Raw genomic sequence first — 18,809 nt, 5'->3', positions numbered from 1 at the left:
GGACAAAATTTCTCTGGACCAGAATTTCTCTGGATCAAATTGAGGGACCTTAGACATTATGAAAATATTAGATGTCCTTTATACTATAAAGTCTTAATACCAGGGACCCTAAAAAAAAACCCCCAAAAATGTACTGATTTCTCTTTTTTTTTTTTATATATTTTTGGTATTTAGTGAATTTTTAAAAGTTTTTTTTCACAATTTTTTTACTTTTTAGGTATATTTATGTTAGGTATGTCTAAAAAATAAAATAAAAAATTTCTTAAAATATTAAAACAATTCAGTAAAAACAAAAAAATACGAAAAATAAGAAAATAGAATTTTCTGAAATGTGTTTTTGGAAAAGAGGAACCAAACAAATCAAATATTTTTTAATATAATTTTTTTCTTGACAAAAGAGCAAAACATAACTTTTTTGTTGTACTTACCAAATATGGTGGATTTTGTTAGACTTTTATTATTTTTTATTTTTTACTTTTTTTTAAATTTTTTTTTATTATCTCAATTGTCAATTAAAGAAATTAAAATAAAGAATAAAGTTATCTTTGACTTAAATTGTTAAAAAGTTATTTTTGTTAAAATAAATTAGAAAGGAACATTAATTTTTTTTTTTTTGTTAAAAGTGATAGTTCGTTAAACTTTTTTATTTAATTTTAAAAAGATAGGGTTATAGGTGATAATTTATTGTTAATCTAGAATTATTTTCAGATTAAATAAAAATACCAAATTAAATTTTCTTCTTATTTTTTTTTATTCAAATACTTTTATTTTGTAAGAAATTTGTTTTTATTCTACTTAGTATTTTATTGTAATTTTAAATTAAAAAGAATTTCTAAAAAATTATATTTAAATTGTTTGTGCCATTATAAAAAGTAAATTTTTTTAATATCAACTTAGTAATAGTTTGGAAAATGCTAAGTATACTTTTTTTACTTTTTATTTAAATATGTACAGAAAAGTATAGATGTGATGTGGCTCAAAAAAGATAATTAAGTATACTTTTTTACTTTTTACGAAAAGATATGTAGAAAAGTAAACATGTGATGTGACCAAAAAAAAAAAAATGAGCTAATATGGCATTTTTCAAACCACCCTTATTCGATGATCCCTTTATAAAAGATGTATTTTTTAAATATTTTCAAGAAAAATTCTATTAGAAATCTTAAGTATATTACTTTTCCTTTTGTTCATTAATATTATATTTTTAATTAATTTTATTTATTATTTAAAAAAATAAATTAGCAAATAATTTATATATTTATATATGTAATTTTGTTTTGGGTGGGTATATCAATTGCACAACACAACCCACGATCACACTAAAGTTTCCAAACCACTGATATAATTTTGTAACTTAATGGGTAACGGACGCAACCAACAACCTTTTTTTGTGTATTTTTAAATAAAAATAAAATTAAAAAAAGAAAACTTCTTCAAATTAAACTAGACTAGCTCAATCAAAGGAAGCCACATCAGCACACCAATATCTTAAGCTATTAATGGATTTTTTTCCTTGATTTTCCTATTAAATATATATATATATATATATATATATATATATTTGTGCCAAATGTTAGTGTAGAAATATGTGTAAAAAAATATATGGATATATAAAATGTAAATTGAATAAATACAAAGCCAGCATGGAATAGGAAAAAGGTAAGGCACTTGTCTCATTAAATCTTTTATGAGCCGTGCTACCGACCCCCAGTGGGGCGACCCCTACTGACAATTCCCAGTGAGGTATCGCCTCCCCATTGGCTGAAAAAAAAAAAAATAAATAACAATTTTTTTTTTTTACACCAATCACACGCGACCCCAGTACCCCCACCGGGGGTTGGAGGCTTTTTCCATCTTTTATTGATGTAAATTGTCTCCACACTTGTTTCCTGCATGATAGATATGCTCAATCTTAATCATCTTCAGCTGACCGAGGAGAATGAGATCCACCCAACTTGAACATTTGTTTCGAGTTTTAGGGGAGTTAAAAGTAAAATAGATTGAAGAAATGTTTTTATTTTTCAAACAATGCAAAATATCATTAATTTGTAGTAAAATATGGGGGTAGCCCCTTCTTAATGGAAATCTATTATGAAAAGTTGACAAATAAAATCTTTTACATTAGAGATTGTTCACTTAAACATCTAAACAAATGTCGGGCGAATGACACAAACACCTCTATGTGTTTATAATGTCTTTGAAGCCATGCATAAATTTCAAAACTTTAAAATCTCATAATTAGTTTTTTTTTTTCTTTCCCTCTTAAGGGTCAAAGTATTTAGCGACAAAGTGAAAAAGTCAATTGATGCTGTAAGGTCTCTTGCTTGAAAGAGAAGACTTTGGACCTATTCTTAGTTTAGTTGCATTCGTTGGGTAGCACATTCTCCATAACTTGCTTCCCACTCCCCTCACAAACAAAAATATGTGTACCGTACAGCTATTTGTGACAGTACTCCAATGCAAGGAGCGCTTGGCTTGGCTCCACAAATGAGAGTTCAGTTTCTCTGTCATGTTTTTTTTTTTTGGTTTAATGATATTGTATTTTTTTTTATCATAATATAATATATTAGTAAAGTATATAATTTAAAAATCTGAATTAAAACTAAAATAAAATACGGGTTAAACTTTTTTAAAGTTCAAGTTTAAACTTGACAGAATTTGAGAGGTCCATAAGGCTCCCCACAAGTTCTGTTATGATAATTTGAACCGTTTATTTTGTAATACCTTCCATATATATTATTCAAGGAAAAAAAATTAAAATATGAACTAGATTGACCTAATTTTTTTTTTATTAATGATATATACCTAGAGCCTTATAAAATAAATAGTTTGGGTCATTAAAATGGGATCCGTGATAAAATTCATGAGACCTTCAAATTCTCAAATTCAGATATGAATTTTAAAAAAACCCAACCCATAAAATGTTATAAAGCTTTATATTTTTTATTGAACTTTAAATACAAAATATTGGATTACCACAATAAAACAATTATAGAAAGATCTATTGCTCAGAATCTTGATCCCTAATTTGATATGGTATTTTCAAGCCTCATCAGCTAAAATCACTTGCTCTCAAAAATTTGATTTTAGTTTCAGTGACAACACACCATAATGCATATAACTCAAACTAAAATCTCTGGAATTTTGTTTGGTTATGTTTTCGTTTTTAACGCTTACATTTTTCTTATTTTTAAAAGTAAAAATAATAAACAAATAAAATATTTGAAAACACTATCGTTTTCACATCATTTTAATTTTTATACCAGATGCTTCTGAAAATTCAAAAATACTGTTTGGTGTTTCCTAAAAATATTTGTTTTCATCTAGGAAGCACGGATACAGATACGAGATACGGATACGATACGATACGGATACGGCGATACGGAAAAAATTAAAAAATTAGGATACGGGTACGGCAGGGATACATTCGTAAAAATATTATTTTTACAATTTTTAGTAATGCAGTATGCATAAAAATAAAACCTATAACAAAAGACTACTTGATAAAGAAGAAAGATTCCTATAAAACTAAGAGTCTTCAAGGTCAATAGCTTCAACTTGTTCCCTTTCTTCAGTGAATATCACAGGACCTTAGCTAAAGCCAAAAAACCATCATTAAATAAAAATTTCAGCAAATATACTTTTTTGAGTCATCAATGATAACCTAAGAAGCATGGATACGGATATGGCGATATGGATATAGCGATACGTCAAAATTTGAAAAAGTATGATACAGGTACAGCGGGAATACGTTCGTAAAAAAATATATATTTTTATAATTTTAATAATGTAATATGCATGAAAATAAAACTTAAAGTAAATTAATAAATAAAGAGACAGATTCCTATTAACCTAAAAGTTTTCAAACATTCATAAAATATCCAAAACTAAAAACAAATGCAAATGCAAATTAAACATCATCCTTACATGCTAACACCAAAAAAAGAATGAGAGTAAAGACAAGAAACGTGAGAGAGTGAGAAAGTGAGAGAGAAGTGAGAGAGACAATAAGGATACATCAATTTGACAAATTCTATTACTTTGACTCTTACTATATTCCTCTTATCAAAGAACTAAACAAAATATTATAAGTAATATGTAACTTCGAGTATCCGATACTTCAAAATTAATAAAAAATTAATTAAGAAGTATCCGATACTTTTAAGAAGTATCTGATACGTATCCGCGAGTATCCAAGGAGTATCAGTATCCGATAAGTATCCGATACGGATACGTCTCCCTTTTTGAAGTATCCGTGCTTCATAGGTTTTCATCACAAAAGCTGTTCATTAACAAAATATTGTGTGTTTTTTCTTCTAGTTTTTATCTATTGAGCTCTCTTTATACTGTATTTGGATCATGAATTAGGATAAAAATTTAAATATATATATATATATTATTCATATTTTTCTTACTTATTATTATTATTTTTTTATCTTTTTAAATTCTTACATAAATTTGTAACCCAAAAACAGTAAATTTCAGGCTCAACTAATGGACCAATGTCTAATAAATGATGTAAAATTGAGTATTTGTTAAATGATAGCGGTCCCAAACGGAGTTTAGCCCCAATTATTACAAGTTATTTGGGCCCCCAAGCGCCTTTTGTTGCTTCAAGCTTTAGTTTCCAAAAAGTTTAAATGAACTTCTTCCTTTTTTTTTAAAAAAAAAAAAATTTTAATTTAATTTTAATTTTAATTTTATGCCTTTATCTTTTTGTCTTTTGTCTTTTTCATTTTTTTAGGATAGGTGAGATAAAGAGTGGTGCTACTGCAACAACATTTTTATATTTTAAATTGAATAATTTGTTTAGCTTGCCAAATTCATACCTTTTTTGAACAATATTTTTTTAAACTTATTAACCAATTCATGTTATTTTTTAACATAAAACACGACTTCAACATAACTTTTTATATCTAGCGTGGATAAATCTAAAAAGTAAATTAAATAAAGTTCACCGAAAGCAAAAATATAAAAAAGTCAATTTTTTTGGCTTTTTTTTTTTTTTTTTTTTTTTTTTAGTGCATCTCTAGTTGAATAGATCTTAAGGTGCCGTTTGGTAACACTTCGTTTTCAGTTTTCAGTTTATATTTACAAAAATTTTAAAAACTCAAATAAAAACTTGTTTGGCAAATTTTTGATTTATAAATCAGTGGTCTCAGTTTATAAATTTGGCCAAAAAATGTAAACTAAAAAAATGTGTTTTCGTTTTGAGTTTTTTTTTTTTACCACCCAACACTAGCCACCATCCGCTACCACTTTCCACCACCGTCTTCCGCCACCACCACCCACCACCTACCCCCCACTACCACCTGCCACCACCACTCACCACCCACCTGCCACCACCACCTACCATCCGCCACCACCACCCGCGACTACCATCCACCGCCCGCCACCTACCCGCCACCACCACTCACCACCCATCTACCACCAGCCACCCACCACCCGCCATCCACCACCCACCACCCACAACCACCCACCACCCACCACACGCCACCGTCACCCACCCACCCGCTGCCACCACCCACCATCACCTGTCATTCACCACCCACCTGCCACCACCACCCACCACCCGCTGTCGCCGCCACCACCACCACCACCCACTCGCTACCACCCACCACCCGTCACCGTCACCCACCCACCCACCACCACCACTCGGCACTTACTCGCCATCACCACTCACCCGCCACCACCCACCACCACCCGCCATCCGCCACCCACCTGCCACCACCACCCGCCACCACCACCACCCACTCGCTACCACCCCCACCTGCCATCGTCACTCACCCACCCGCCACCACCCACCACCACCACCCGTTACCTACCACCCACCGTCACCATTTTCAACCACCGTCTTCCGCCGCCACTTGCCATTTCTCACTCTTTTTTATATTTTTTAATTTTTTTAAACATTTTGTTAATTACCAAACGCGTTTGTAGTTTATGTTTTTCTAAAAATAAACAAAAATCAGTTTATAAAATTTTTGTAAATATAAACTGAAAACGAAAACGTTACCAAACAGACCCTAAGAGTGCAAAGTTTTTTCTAAAATAATTTAAACTCACTAAAATAAAAAATATCATTAAAAAAGTTAATTACATATACTAATAAAAGTGCAAGACTTCCCTTCCGTCCAAGATACAGATTGGAGATGTTATCTAAACCCGTGGAGCCCATCACGAGTCTCTCATTACGATGGTCTGAGTTGTTCATTTCGTAGAGCCCTTTGCTTATGTTATCTACAAAAAAAATTAAATCGATCTGATAATCATAACTTCTTCCATTTATTGTATTTGTTTTCAAAAAAAAAAATAAAAAATGTACAACAACTGTATTTTTTAAAATAAACTATCCAACTTTTTGGTGACATGGCCTTGTTTGGGATAAATTAAAAAAGTCAAAAGTTACTAAAAAATTTAAAAAATATATATTATTCAAGAGTAGCTTGCGGGAGAAGCCACTATTTTGCCCTTTGAATTCAACTACCCAAAAAGTCAAAAAGTCAAAAGGGTAAAATTGTCATTTTAATTTTACTATAATATTTTATTACACATTTTTTCGTAAAAAGTCAAAAAATTATCATAAATGTACATCTTTTTTTTCTTTACTTTTTTTAACTAAAGAGTCAAAAAATGTACTTATATAGTACATCCCAAACAACTACTGTAAACAAATGATAATTATAGAATTAACCTAATTTTTATTATAAATAATATATATATAAATTTTGTAAAATAAACAATTCAAATCATCAAAAATTGACAGCATTGTTTGGACCTAAAAGAATCTCCACTTTTGTATGTGGGGTTTGTTGTTGAAAGCATATCAATCTGTGCCAACTTCTGTTAGAGAATTTGCATAAATATTTCAATCAATTTTTTATATTGTGATCCCTAATCAGTGGGATAAAATCGTGTGATCCCTTCATTAGTGGGACATTGCTTCACTCGTGAGGCAAAACTAATAATGGCACAGATTGATATGTTTCACCAGGGCTCATTTCAATCCCAACATACAAGTGCTATAACCCAACAACCTGTTTGGTAGCCAAATGCACAGAGGGAAATGAAAAATGGAGTTACGGGGTGGACAAATCTTCAATCGGATCGGGTTGGAATTAAGTGAGACTTATACTATATAATAAAAGAATATATATTATTTCAAATTTAACTTGACTTGACCCGAGACTTTAATCTAATCATCTCAAGTTTGATCTTACAAAAAATTTCAAATCCCAAATCCATCACTTAATCTAATAGATATGAGTTATTGATTTTTTATATTTTTGTTTTTATCTTGAAGAGATATTAAATTTAGATTTTTTTAATTATTTTTTAAATTTAAGACATTAAAAAAATTCAATGATAAAATAAATATGACCTTTTAATGTTTTAATTTAAATCCTAAAAGGAAGTGTACATATACTTTTTTGTCTTTTAAATTTTATAACTTAAATAATATGAAATTATAATTAATATTCTATGAATGAGTGGGTTGGACTAAAACTTTTTATCTCAAGCCTAGCCCAAATATTAAATGGACATACAATCTTAGTCCAATCTAACATTAAGGACTAAATATTTTTTTCAAGCCTTAAAATATCGAGTTAGACAGGATGAGTTGAGTGAGCCATTGGGCACATACGCACCCCTAAGTGTACCCATGCCTAATCGAACTTACTACAAGTCACCCGGCCACCCGTATCCAAACGCAGGATGATAAATGAGTCGAGTCAAGTCAATTAATAAGTTATTTAAATTTAATTTAAAATTTTAATAAATTTTAAAATATATTTAAGTTAAACTTATTTGTCCCTTGAGTTGATCTCAAATACAGGACAGTTCATCCCTGAAAGCATTGAAGCCCCTGCTTTTGAAAGGCCTCGTGCTCCAATTCTCTTTGTTCAATGCCTAAAAAACATAACATTTATCTAAAATTTTGGGGAAAAATTCCTTGTCTGGAGATTCAAAAGGGAAAAACAAATCTCATTGTTAAATATCTTCAATCAGAAATACTGAAAACATATCTTTTATTTGAAGGTCTAAAATTTTCTTTGTCCAAGGGTCCAAAAAAAAAAAAAATATTTGTTTGAAGGCCCTAATCTTGAAGGCTACAATAATGTAAAATAATCAATAAATCTTACTTTTTCAATTAATTTTATTAACACATGAATCAACTCTTTCAGCAAATGAATCCTATGTTAAGAATTCAGATGTTCATAGAACTCAATAGAAATTATATTAGAAAATTGTGACTTAAATTTTTTTGGCACTAACGATTTTTTAGTGACTTTCAACGCATGTTTTTATTACTAAAAAATATTAAACATTTGAGCAAATAACATATAGACCTATTGGTGTCGAGTTTTTACCAATTAACACATTTTAAAATGTGTTTAAATTTAACTTATTTATTTACAAAAAGATTTCAAGTAAGTTTTAATCAAGCCAATCACAAGCTCACATAATTTGTTTTTCTTATATAGTGAATATAATTCAATTGAGTCGAGTAATGAAGGGACAAAATATAAATTGGTCAAATCCAAGTCTTGTGTTGATCCAAATCATTAAGCCTAGATCTGAGTGGCCATTTGATATGTGCCAGATAACCGTGTGGGCCAATCCATTGAGCCCATCTCCATAAAAATGATCCTCCCAAGTCCTCAAGCATTTGGGCTCGACGTGCAGAAGAAAGGCCAACCCAACAGCGATGCTAGGCTGGGCCGAACTGCTAAACCGAGTTTATGGAGCAAATTGGTGGACCGAATCCATCACCAAGACCAAAGTGGACCGAGCCCACATAAAGCTGTCCAGATGGACCACCCCATCTCTACAAACAATCTTATAAAAGGACGAGCCGCGGAACAATTGGAACCAAGCTAAGGGAACCTCACAGAGAAACATAGAAGCTGTAAGTGCAAGCATGTGTAGATTGCCACCTCAGCTAGTCCCACTCTCCTAGAATCACGAGAAAAGTTGATGAAGGGAATATGATCTGTTATATACAAAGCTATAATGAACACATGGCTCTAGGATTAACTACCTAGTGGCCCTCCACCTTGAGCAAAGCTAAAAGGAGCCTTGAGGCACCCAAACTCCATGAAACCATCTTGGACAACAAGCAAACTATTCTATATAAGCAACACTCACTTCACATTGAAGGTATCTAATTGAACTTGAACTTATCTCATCCAAACACACTTTCTTTTCCCTCTCTCTACACCTAGAGAGAGCCCTTCATCTTCTTCGATCACGTATTCCCACATAGGAGGGGTTTTCTAGCCAACGCCGGTGGGGCAGCTCTAATGGTATCTTGTTTTGCAGGTCTCCAGCTCCTGGACAATTCATTCCAGCTGCAAAGCTTTCATCCACTTCATCTAGTGCGGTATTTGATATGTACAAATATACATATTATAGGCCCTAGTTTTTGTTTCCTAAAGTTGAAATGGCATTCTTCTTTTTTTCCTTATAACGAACGAGGAACCTTCTCAAAAGTAGGGCCATTGATATCACACAAAAAACCATATAGAATTTTGTACAATTAGAATTTTAGGGATGTAATACATGGATCTATGTGTATCACTCTTGATTGTTTTGATTACTCCATAAGTAGCATTATTAGTTTTGAGGTTTTAATCTCAGAAATCACATGCATTGCAAACCTAGTCATCTGAGTCCAAAAGGATTTGAATACAATTATAAAAATCTTTACATGTCGCTAAATTTTTCTTATCATTTTATGTCACTATGAGTTGAATGGTTATGATTCAGTGCATAGAAAGAAATTACACAAAAAATAAAAATAAATGGTCATTTTTTATTTTAAATTTGGTGTAATAAGACAGTGATAAAAATTGATTATATATAATGTTATTCATAAGATTATTCAAATGATCGAAGGACTAGAGGATTAGAAGGTCCTAGACAACGTCGGCAAGAAAGTTGAAGACAAAGTCGTGGAGGACTTGGTGGAAGTGCGAATTGATGAAAACGACCTAAGCAAGTTCTTCTTGCTCAGCTCATACTTATCTTCTCAAGAGCGCCTGGAGATTGTAAACTTTCTGGTGGCTAACATTGAAGTATTCGCATGGACGCCTTACGACATGCCTAGCATCGATCCAAACTTTATTTGCCATCAATTGAATGTTTTTTTTAGATGCTCGACCAGCCATACAAAGAACGCGACGATCAGTACTTCATCATGCCGAGGTAGTGGCAAAAGAAGTTCAAAATTTATTGCCAATAGGGGCAATTAAGAAGGGAATTTGAGTCGGACAAATATGCCGAGCAGAGTTAGGATTTGGACCACTATCTTGGGCTTTACAATCGATCTAGAAAGACACCCTAGTGTTAGGCTGAGGTATCTAATTAGCTCGGTCCAAGGTTGAGGCCGATCGAACGACAATTTTGCTTTCAACCAGGTTGAGGGGTAGCCTACGATCTCAACCAGACTTTGGAGCTGAATGGAATTTTCCCGAAATGAATTGGATACGACCGAGCAGAGAAATGACCAAGATTGGTGACTGATGTAGGTCGAAAGGTACTACATTGAGGCCGCTTAAGTTACATTTATAGTTTTTGAATTTTTTTTTATTTGGCGAAGATGATGTGTTTTGTGCACGTATACAGATTTGGCAGACAACATGCAAATTCAGGCAAAAAAATGGCACAAAAGTAGATTCTCCACGCAGGTAGTGAAAATTCTCGACCTACCACCTCACCACACATGCGGCCCATCATTGCTCAAGAAGCCTACCTAGGGACACGTGCCTGAAATTTTGAGCTCATTTTGCTGAGAATAAAAAGAAGAAAAACTGGTTGCTCTAGGGTTCTGAAATTTTTCAAAAGAGAGGAGGGGCTAGGGTTTGGAAATGAGGGTTCTCATGTTCAAGAACATCTTTCATGGGGGTTTCTTCTTCTTCTACCTCTTCCCACTCCTCTATGAGTGGCTAGACTTCTATTTCTAGGGTTTTGAAAAAACCCTAGCCAAGTAAAAAGGTTTTTTATTTTATTTTTTATTATGTAATGGTTTGAACAAGTTGTATGGTATTCAAGAAATTTTTAAATATATTTTCCATTATTTCTTTCGAGTATTCTACTTTCTGTGATTGTTGAATGCTCTCCATACAATGGTTTTCTTTGCTTTCATATTCAAGATATTAGACGAGCCATACTACAAGGGACGAGTCGTATTGCTACCCTAGTTTAGGATGAACGACTCGTGCTACTTGAGATGGTTTGTGCCTATACATTGAATGTGATAATTCTCTTGATCAATGCTTCGGACTTGTAGTTGCAAAGTATTATTTGGTTCGAACTGTAACATAATTGATTTTCAAATTGAGACCTTATTTATGTAACTAGTGGTGAATTTATTACCCTAGGTTTTTTTTCCAAAATCAGTAACTTCATATTTACTTTTAATTGATAGTTTAATCTCTTAGTTATTTTAATTATCATTAGTTTACGAACAATCATCTCTTTGATCAAAATTAATTTAGGAATTTTAACAATTAAATTAGTTTAATTTCATAGTTGTCCCTATTGATTGATAACTGGACTTACCATTATTCTAAAGAATTTGGTACAGTTTAGTGTTTATTTTTGTGTGCAAAATGACCCATCAAATTTTGGCGTCGTTACCGGGGACTTCTGGCGGAGTTAATTAATTTAAAGTTATATTCTTATTTTAATTTTTAGTTTAGGATTTTATGTTTTCGTGTTGCTAATTGTGTTGTAGAGTTTTTGCAAGTGGAACTATCACTGAAGTGTAAGCAAAGTGCAACCGAGCTTTAAAAACAAATCGTAGCACCAAAGTGCATTAAAAAAAAAAAAAAAGCAAATACTTGTAAGTAAAGCACCGAAGTGCTAAAAATAAAGAGCTCAAGTGGAGATTGGAGACAATGGTCTACACGTCAAGCACCCACAAGATGAGTATAGCATTTTCATTAAACCGCTGTGAGTATTTTTTTTCCTTTAGTATTTTGCTTTCATAACTTAGTGCACAAGAGTCGAAACTTAATGTGTGTATGTGTAAGTGGTGTATGCATAGGGGCTGTTCTTGCCGCCCTGAATTGTGGGGTTTGGATCTTGAACTAGAAAGGACTCTTAGGAACCTTAGAGCCTCTTCTCATGTTCCTAGGGTTGAATAGCCATATCCATACTTAGAACCATTAGAGACGGTGAACCCGAATTTCTTGAATGGGTCTAACCAGACCCTTAAGAATTACTTCACACCCATTGAATATACATCACTATCATGCATTCAGTTACCCGACACCACTGCTGCTCATTGTGAGATTAAGTCCAGCACCATTCAAATGCTCCCATCATTCCATGGACTAGCTCATGACGACCCTTACAAATATTTGCACGAATTTCTAGAAATTTGCTCTATAGTGAAGATATAGAATTTCACCAATGAGGCCTTAATGTTGCGATTGTTCCCATTTCTACACCTTCATATGTTATTTAGCTTAGTTATTTGTATGTTGCATGACAATGATGTGAGTTGAGGGTGTTGTAAGCAAACCTAGGGTTTGGGTATATATATGGAAAGAGGGATTGTTGTTAAACATGAAATACATGGATGTGGGTTGTGAGAATGAAATGATGTTGGGTTATAATGGTTGGGAATGATATTTGGGTTGATAATTAGAAAAGGGGAAGTTTTTCCCTAAAATGACTATCATGATTATTTTATAGAGACAATTGAAATTGTCTTTGAAGATGTGAAATTGAGAGAGAGTATTGTTATGAATGGTGGGATAAGTTATGTATTAACTCATTCTTTTTTAATTTGAATAAATTATTTGTCATAAAGTTGGATATCTGTTTAGAAATAACTGTATTAGGCTATCGGTGGAGGATAGCCATGATTGTTGTAGACATTGCATGAGGATTAGGTGAATTGAAACTAATCTCTTGTTGTTTATCATTGAATATGACTATGCTTATATACATTGTATATGTATGACTCTGTGGGAGTGGAGAGGGCATGTGCTCCATTGTTTGATGTTGCGTTTAAAGACATTGCATATGTATGAATGATTGTTTGGGAGGAGAAAGGGGATGGACTCCATTATAATTAAGTTAGTCAGAGAGTCCTGGGTGAAAGTCCTGAAATTATACATAGGCGCCTAACCTGCCGACGAAATATCCGTAAAATGGCAATTGTAGTGCTTGTATAGCCTGCGCTTACATAGATCCCGTTTGACGGCTGCCCGCAGATGAAATTTCCATGAAAGAAAAGTTTGAAGTGTTCATGCATTGTTGATGTGATTGTAGAACTAATGAGTTGAAGTCTCATTTGGATTGTTAAAGAGATAATGAAACTGGTCTATGTAACGAAATGAATGGAAATTGATACCTTATGATTATATAAACTGTGGATGCCTCTATCACTGACGTTGTGTATGCATAGTGTACTTATACCTTTGCTAAATTTTATATATTGTGCTAAATGATTTCTACTGGGCTGTGGCTCACCCTATTTGGGAATAACCCCTATTTGGGAATAATATTTTTAGGTGTTGGTGACTTACCTCCACTAACGCAATAGCTTGGAGGATTATTTTGGGGGCAAGAGCTTCTTTAATTTAAATTGTATATTTTTGTAAAGCCTAGGACTAAATGTGTATGAGCTAGCCTCCTTTTGTGCAACCAAGTCAAGGCTTGGAAATATGTAAACCAATAGGGCATTTAGTTATAATAAACTCTTCTGTATTATTAACTTCATGCAATGAAAGGACTATTTACTCTGATTCATGCTACCTTTAACATATGTTAGTGTTGTATTTATTATATTATTTTCGGGGCATTACGGATATATAAATTAACAAATCATATCTTTATCTGAATTTTATTATTTTAATTTTTTGTAAATCAATTATTTAATCTTTATCTTTATCTGTAGGCCACGAAATTAATCTTTATAAATTATTTATCAATTTTTATATGTTTATTTATCTATAAGTCATGAAATTAATTTTTTTAAATACGTTTTTCAAAATTTTTATCTTTATCTATAGGTCATGAAATAAATTTTCATAAATTACTTATGAATGTTTATATGTTTATCTATAATGAAATTAATTACAATACAAAATGAAAGGGGAAGGGGGGGGGGAAATGAGTAATTTCGTTTTTTTATTATTATTTTTAAATCAATTATTTAATTTTTATCTTTATTTGTAGGCCATGGAATTAATTTTTATAAGTTATTTATCAACTTTTATATGTTTATCTATGGAAAGAAATTTTAAATTATCTATAAGTTATGAAATTAATTTTTTTAAATTAATTGTTTAATTTTTATCTTTATCTGTAGAACATAAAATTAATTTTTAATTTTTATATATTTATCTATATGGAGGAATTTTGAAATTCAAATCTTTATCCATAAGCAATGAAATTAATTTTAATTTTAATTTTAATTAATCAAACAAATGTAAATGAAGTAAAATAGAAAACATAAAAGACAATCAAAGAATGTTGCCATGTAAGAAAGACAGAGTCTTAAAATTATGAGAATGTAATTTCATTTTTTTTAAAATCAATTATTTAATCTTTATCTTTATTTGTAGGCCATGAAATTAATTTTCATAATTTATTTATCAATTTTTATATGTTTATTTATGTGAAGAAATTTTAAATTATCTATAAGTTATGAAATTAGTTTTTTAATTTTTATCTTTATCTGTAGACTATAAAATTAATTTTCAATTTTTATATGTTTATCTATATGGAGAAATTTTGAAATTCAAATCTTTATCCATAAGTAATGAAATTAATTTTAATTTTAACTAATCAAACAAATAGAAAATTAAGAAAAATAGAAAAGATGAAAGGCAATCAAATAAGGTTGCCACATAGCAAAGAGAGAGTTTTAAAATTATGAGAATTTAGGAATAAATATTTGAAGTACTGTTGTTTGGGCACCCATTTATTTTTATTATATTCTTATTTCTCAGTTCTCACAAATCAATATGGATAACATAAATTTATTTTTATTTTTATTTTTATTTTTTGTTTTGGTTCTACCCCCACGTTGGGTTTGAAGTTCTATTGTTTGGGCACCCATCTATTTTTATTTATTTATTTTTATCATATTCTTATTTGTCAGTTCTCACAAATCAACATAGATTACATGATTGAAGTATTTAAAAAAAAAAAAAGGCTTGCCAAACAATGTGTTTTATGGAAATAGCCTAAACCTCTCTCAAGTAATGTTTGATTCATTTGAATTTGGTTTGAATCAAATGATAATTTAATTAGAATGCCCATAGATTTTTGAGCAAAAAAGATGATGAAAAATTTAATACAAATGAAATAATTCATACGGAGATTAAGAAATGAACATTTCATTCCATTCTACTTTTATTGTAACAAACCAAACTTAGCATAGATAAACGTTTGATGAAAATGTGATTTTTGCAAAGAACAAAATAAGATTACAACCAACAAAGTATGAAGGTAAGAGAACATTGTATAGCGATTCCAAGTTTTGACCCGTTACCTATTGTATTCCGGACTCGGGTTTAATGTTTTCATATTGTTGTTCTCCTCTTATTCTCCTTGTATCCCTTTGGAATTGGTTTTCGGGTTGTGGTTGTGTGTTTGGAACAGGCTGGTTGTATTTCTTTTTCAAACCCGTGTTGCCCAGATTTTGGCCTCTCTGCTCGAGCGGGCATTCCTGTGCTATGGCGGGCTTCACGATTTTGCTCCTCCGCTCGAGCGGCCATTCTTGCGCTTGAGCGAGATTCATCAACTCTCAGTATTTCTGTTTGCAGGTCTGAAATACTGGAAGTATACATCGGATGCTCGAGCATCCACTTTCACGCTCAAGTGGGACTTTCGTCTGCAAAACTTCTGGAATCGTGCATTCTACGCTCGAGCATCCACTTTCATGCTCAAGCAAGGCTTTCTACGCTTGAGTGGACTACGTGTATTTCAGTCCTAAAAGATGACATTTTGAATCACTTTTTCTTCTCTGTCTCTCTCTCTCTAAAACTTTCCAAAAAAGTTGTTCTTGAGCTTCTCTCTCCACATTTCACTTTCTCTCTAGAATTTCATCTAGATCCATTGGGATTTCCACCCTAGTGCCTTTGAGAAAAAGGTAGAGCTCATCAAGAACTTTGTTTTGATTCGATTGAAAGTGGGTTTCGTCATTCTTGGAGTTTCCCTCTTGTTGGACTTGTACTCTTCCTTTGAGGTAAAGATCTTTTCTACACCTTCATATGTTATTTAGCTTAGTTATTGTCTCTTCTGTGACAATGGTGTGACTTGGGGATGTTTTAAACAAATCTAGGGTTTGGGCATAAAAATGCAAAGAGGGGTTTTGAGTGAAGATGAAATAAAGGCTTGTGGAGTTTGAAAATGATATTGTGTTATGTCAAATTTGATGATTTTGGCACTTGGCTAATATTTGGAAAAAATAGGAGAATTTACCCTAATTTGATCAAATTATTATTTTTTATGAATAGTTGGAATTGACATTGAAAATGTGAAATTAAGAGGGTATTGATATGAACGATGGGACTGGTTATGTAATAACTCAGTCTATTAGAAATTTTGAACAAACTATTTGTCTGAGATTGAATATCTGTCAAGAGATAATTTTATTGGGCTATCGGTGGAGGATAGCTTTGATTGTTGTAGAAATTGCATGCGGATTAGGTGAAATGAAACTAATCTTTTGATAGTTGTCATTGAATATGACCATGTTTATATACATTGTACATGTATGTTTGTTTGGAAGTGGAAAGGGGATGTGCTTCATGTTTGATTATCTGTTTAAATACATTGTATACATATGGATATTTCTTTGGGAGGAGAAATAGGATGGACTCCATTATAATTAAATTGGCCGGAGTGTTCTGGGTGAAAGTCCCAAAATTATATATGGGTGACTGGCCCGCAGACGAAATATCCTTAAAATGGCAATTGTAGTGCTTATACAGCCTACGTTTACATGGGTCCCGTTTGACGGCCGCCTGCGGATGAAATTTCCATGAAATAGAAGTTTGAAGTGTTTATGCATATGTGTTGTCTGATTTGAAAATTATTGAGTTGTAGCCTCAATTTGGTTTTTGTGAAATAATGAAATTGACTCATGAATTGAGAAGGATAAGAAATCGAAATGGAAATTGAAAGGAAATGGAGGAAGACTTGAAAGTGATATCTCATGAGTATGTAAAGTTGTGAAACGTTTCATCACACGCATTGTTTATGTACATGTACTTATACCTTTGCTAAATTTCATATACTGTGTTTGATGATTTCTACTAGGCTGTGGCTCACCCTATTGGGAATCATTTTTAGGTAATGATGGCATGCCTCCTCCAAGGCAATAGCATGGGAGGGATCTTTGGGAAGCAAGAGCTTCATGTTTTGTTTTCATTTGTATATAGCCTAGGGCTAAATATGTAATGAGCGAAGCTCATTTTGTTGTAACCAAATCAAGACTTGGAAAGGTGTAAGCCAATAGGGCATTTACTTCTGTCAAACTCTTTTGTATCAGTAACTTTATGTAATGAAACGACGATTTACTCTGATTTATATATCTTTTATATATGTTTATGGATGTATTTATGGTATTATTTTGGGGGCGTTACAACTTGGTGTCAGAGCGTACCAGGTTTGAATACTTTGGGTACATGAGATATGATTAGTACCACAATAGGTTTGTCTCACTTGTTAGAGACTTAAGTATAGATAGTATGTGCTTATATGACAATATGTTTATGTGATTAATTGGGTATGGGATTGAATTTCTTGGATGTTGATTGGGTCTACGGGTTTCTAGGAGCCCTGTTAGAAAGGAACTTGATCACTGCTATTTCTAATTGAAAATCTAGCAACGCCTCAGGACGGTCATTATCTGGGAATGAAATTCGTATGTGTTTATGTGATTATGTGCTTATGTAGAGTGAATTACTGTTGTCCAATGTATTAGGACGCGAGTGGGTGAGCTTCAGTACATTTTTAAATGTGCTAATCTCCTTGTTACCTTTATTAGGATGTCAGAATGTGGTCGTGGAGGTAGGCGTGGTAGGCCTAGCAGGCATGAGGTGCCTATACCGGATGAGGTTTCGGCGCAGGAAGAGGGGGTTGGTCAGGCCAACATGGCCGAGCCAGTAGGTTAGCAGGCCATGGGCGCCTTAGCCCGTGAAATGGCCGGAGCATTGAGGGAATCCATGGACATTCTCAGGGCTGAGAATCAAGTCCAGGCCCAAGCAGCTGAGGCAGGGCCTTCATTTTTGAAGAGAGTTTTTCTGGTCTAATCTGGATGAATTTTTAGGTGACCCAAAGGAGCCACTGAAGGCAGATGAGTGGCTTGAGCAGATAGTGAAGACGTTCAAAATGCTTCGCGTCGAGGACGACCAGTTGAGGGTAACCTTGGCGTCTTTCCAGTTAAGGGAGGATGCGGGTCAATGGTGGAAGTATGCGCGTGGGCGCATTGGGGTGACTTGGGAGGCCTTCGTCAGCGCCTTCCAGCACAAGTTTTTGCCTTCCATTGCTAGGGAGAAGTTGAGAGACCAGTTCTCTAAGTTAGTGCAATTGAACACACTTGTGGCAGAGTTCGAAGCCACTTTTACTAGCATGTGACAGAGGAGCGCTGGTGTTTAGAATTTGAGATGTTGAGGATCAGACTTTTGTTTCGAGTAGCTGGGTCCATGATTAGGGACTATGGGTGCCTTGTGGAGGTAGTAGCCCATCTTGAGACTATTATGCAGGTAGAAAAGGAGAGGATTAGGGGCTCTAGAAGGAGTCAGAACAGTCAGCGGGATGGTAAGAGGCAAAGGGGT

Source organism: Camellia sinensis, chromosome 8 (genome assembly GCF_055761805.1).
Source record: "Camellia sinensis isolate YWXY chromosome 8, ASM5576180v1, whole genome shotgun sequence".
Classification (NCBI taxonomy): Eukaryota; Viridiplantae; Streptophyta; class Magnoliopsida; order Ericales; family Theaceae; genus Camellia; species Camellia sinensis.
Note: the sequence above shows the minus strand (reverse complement) of the source record.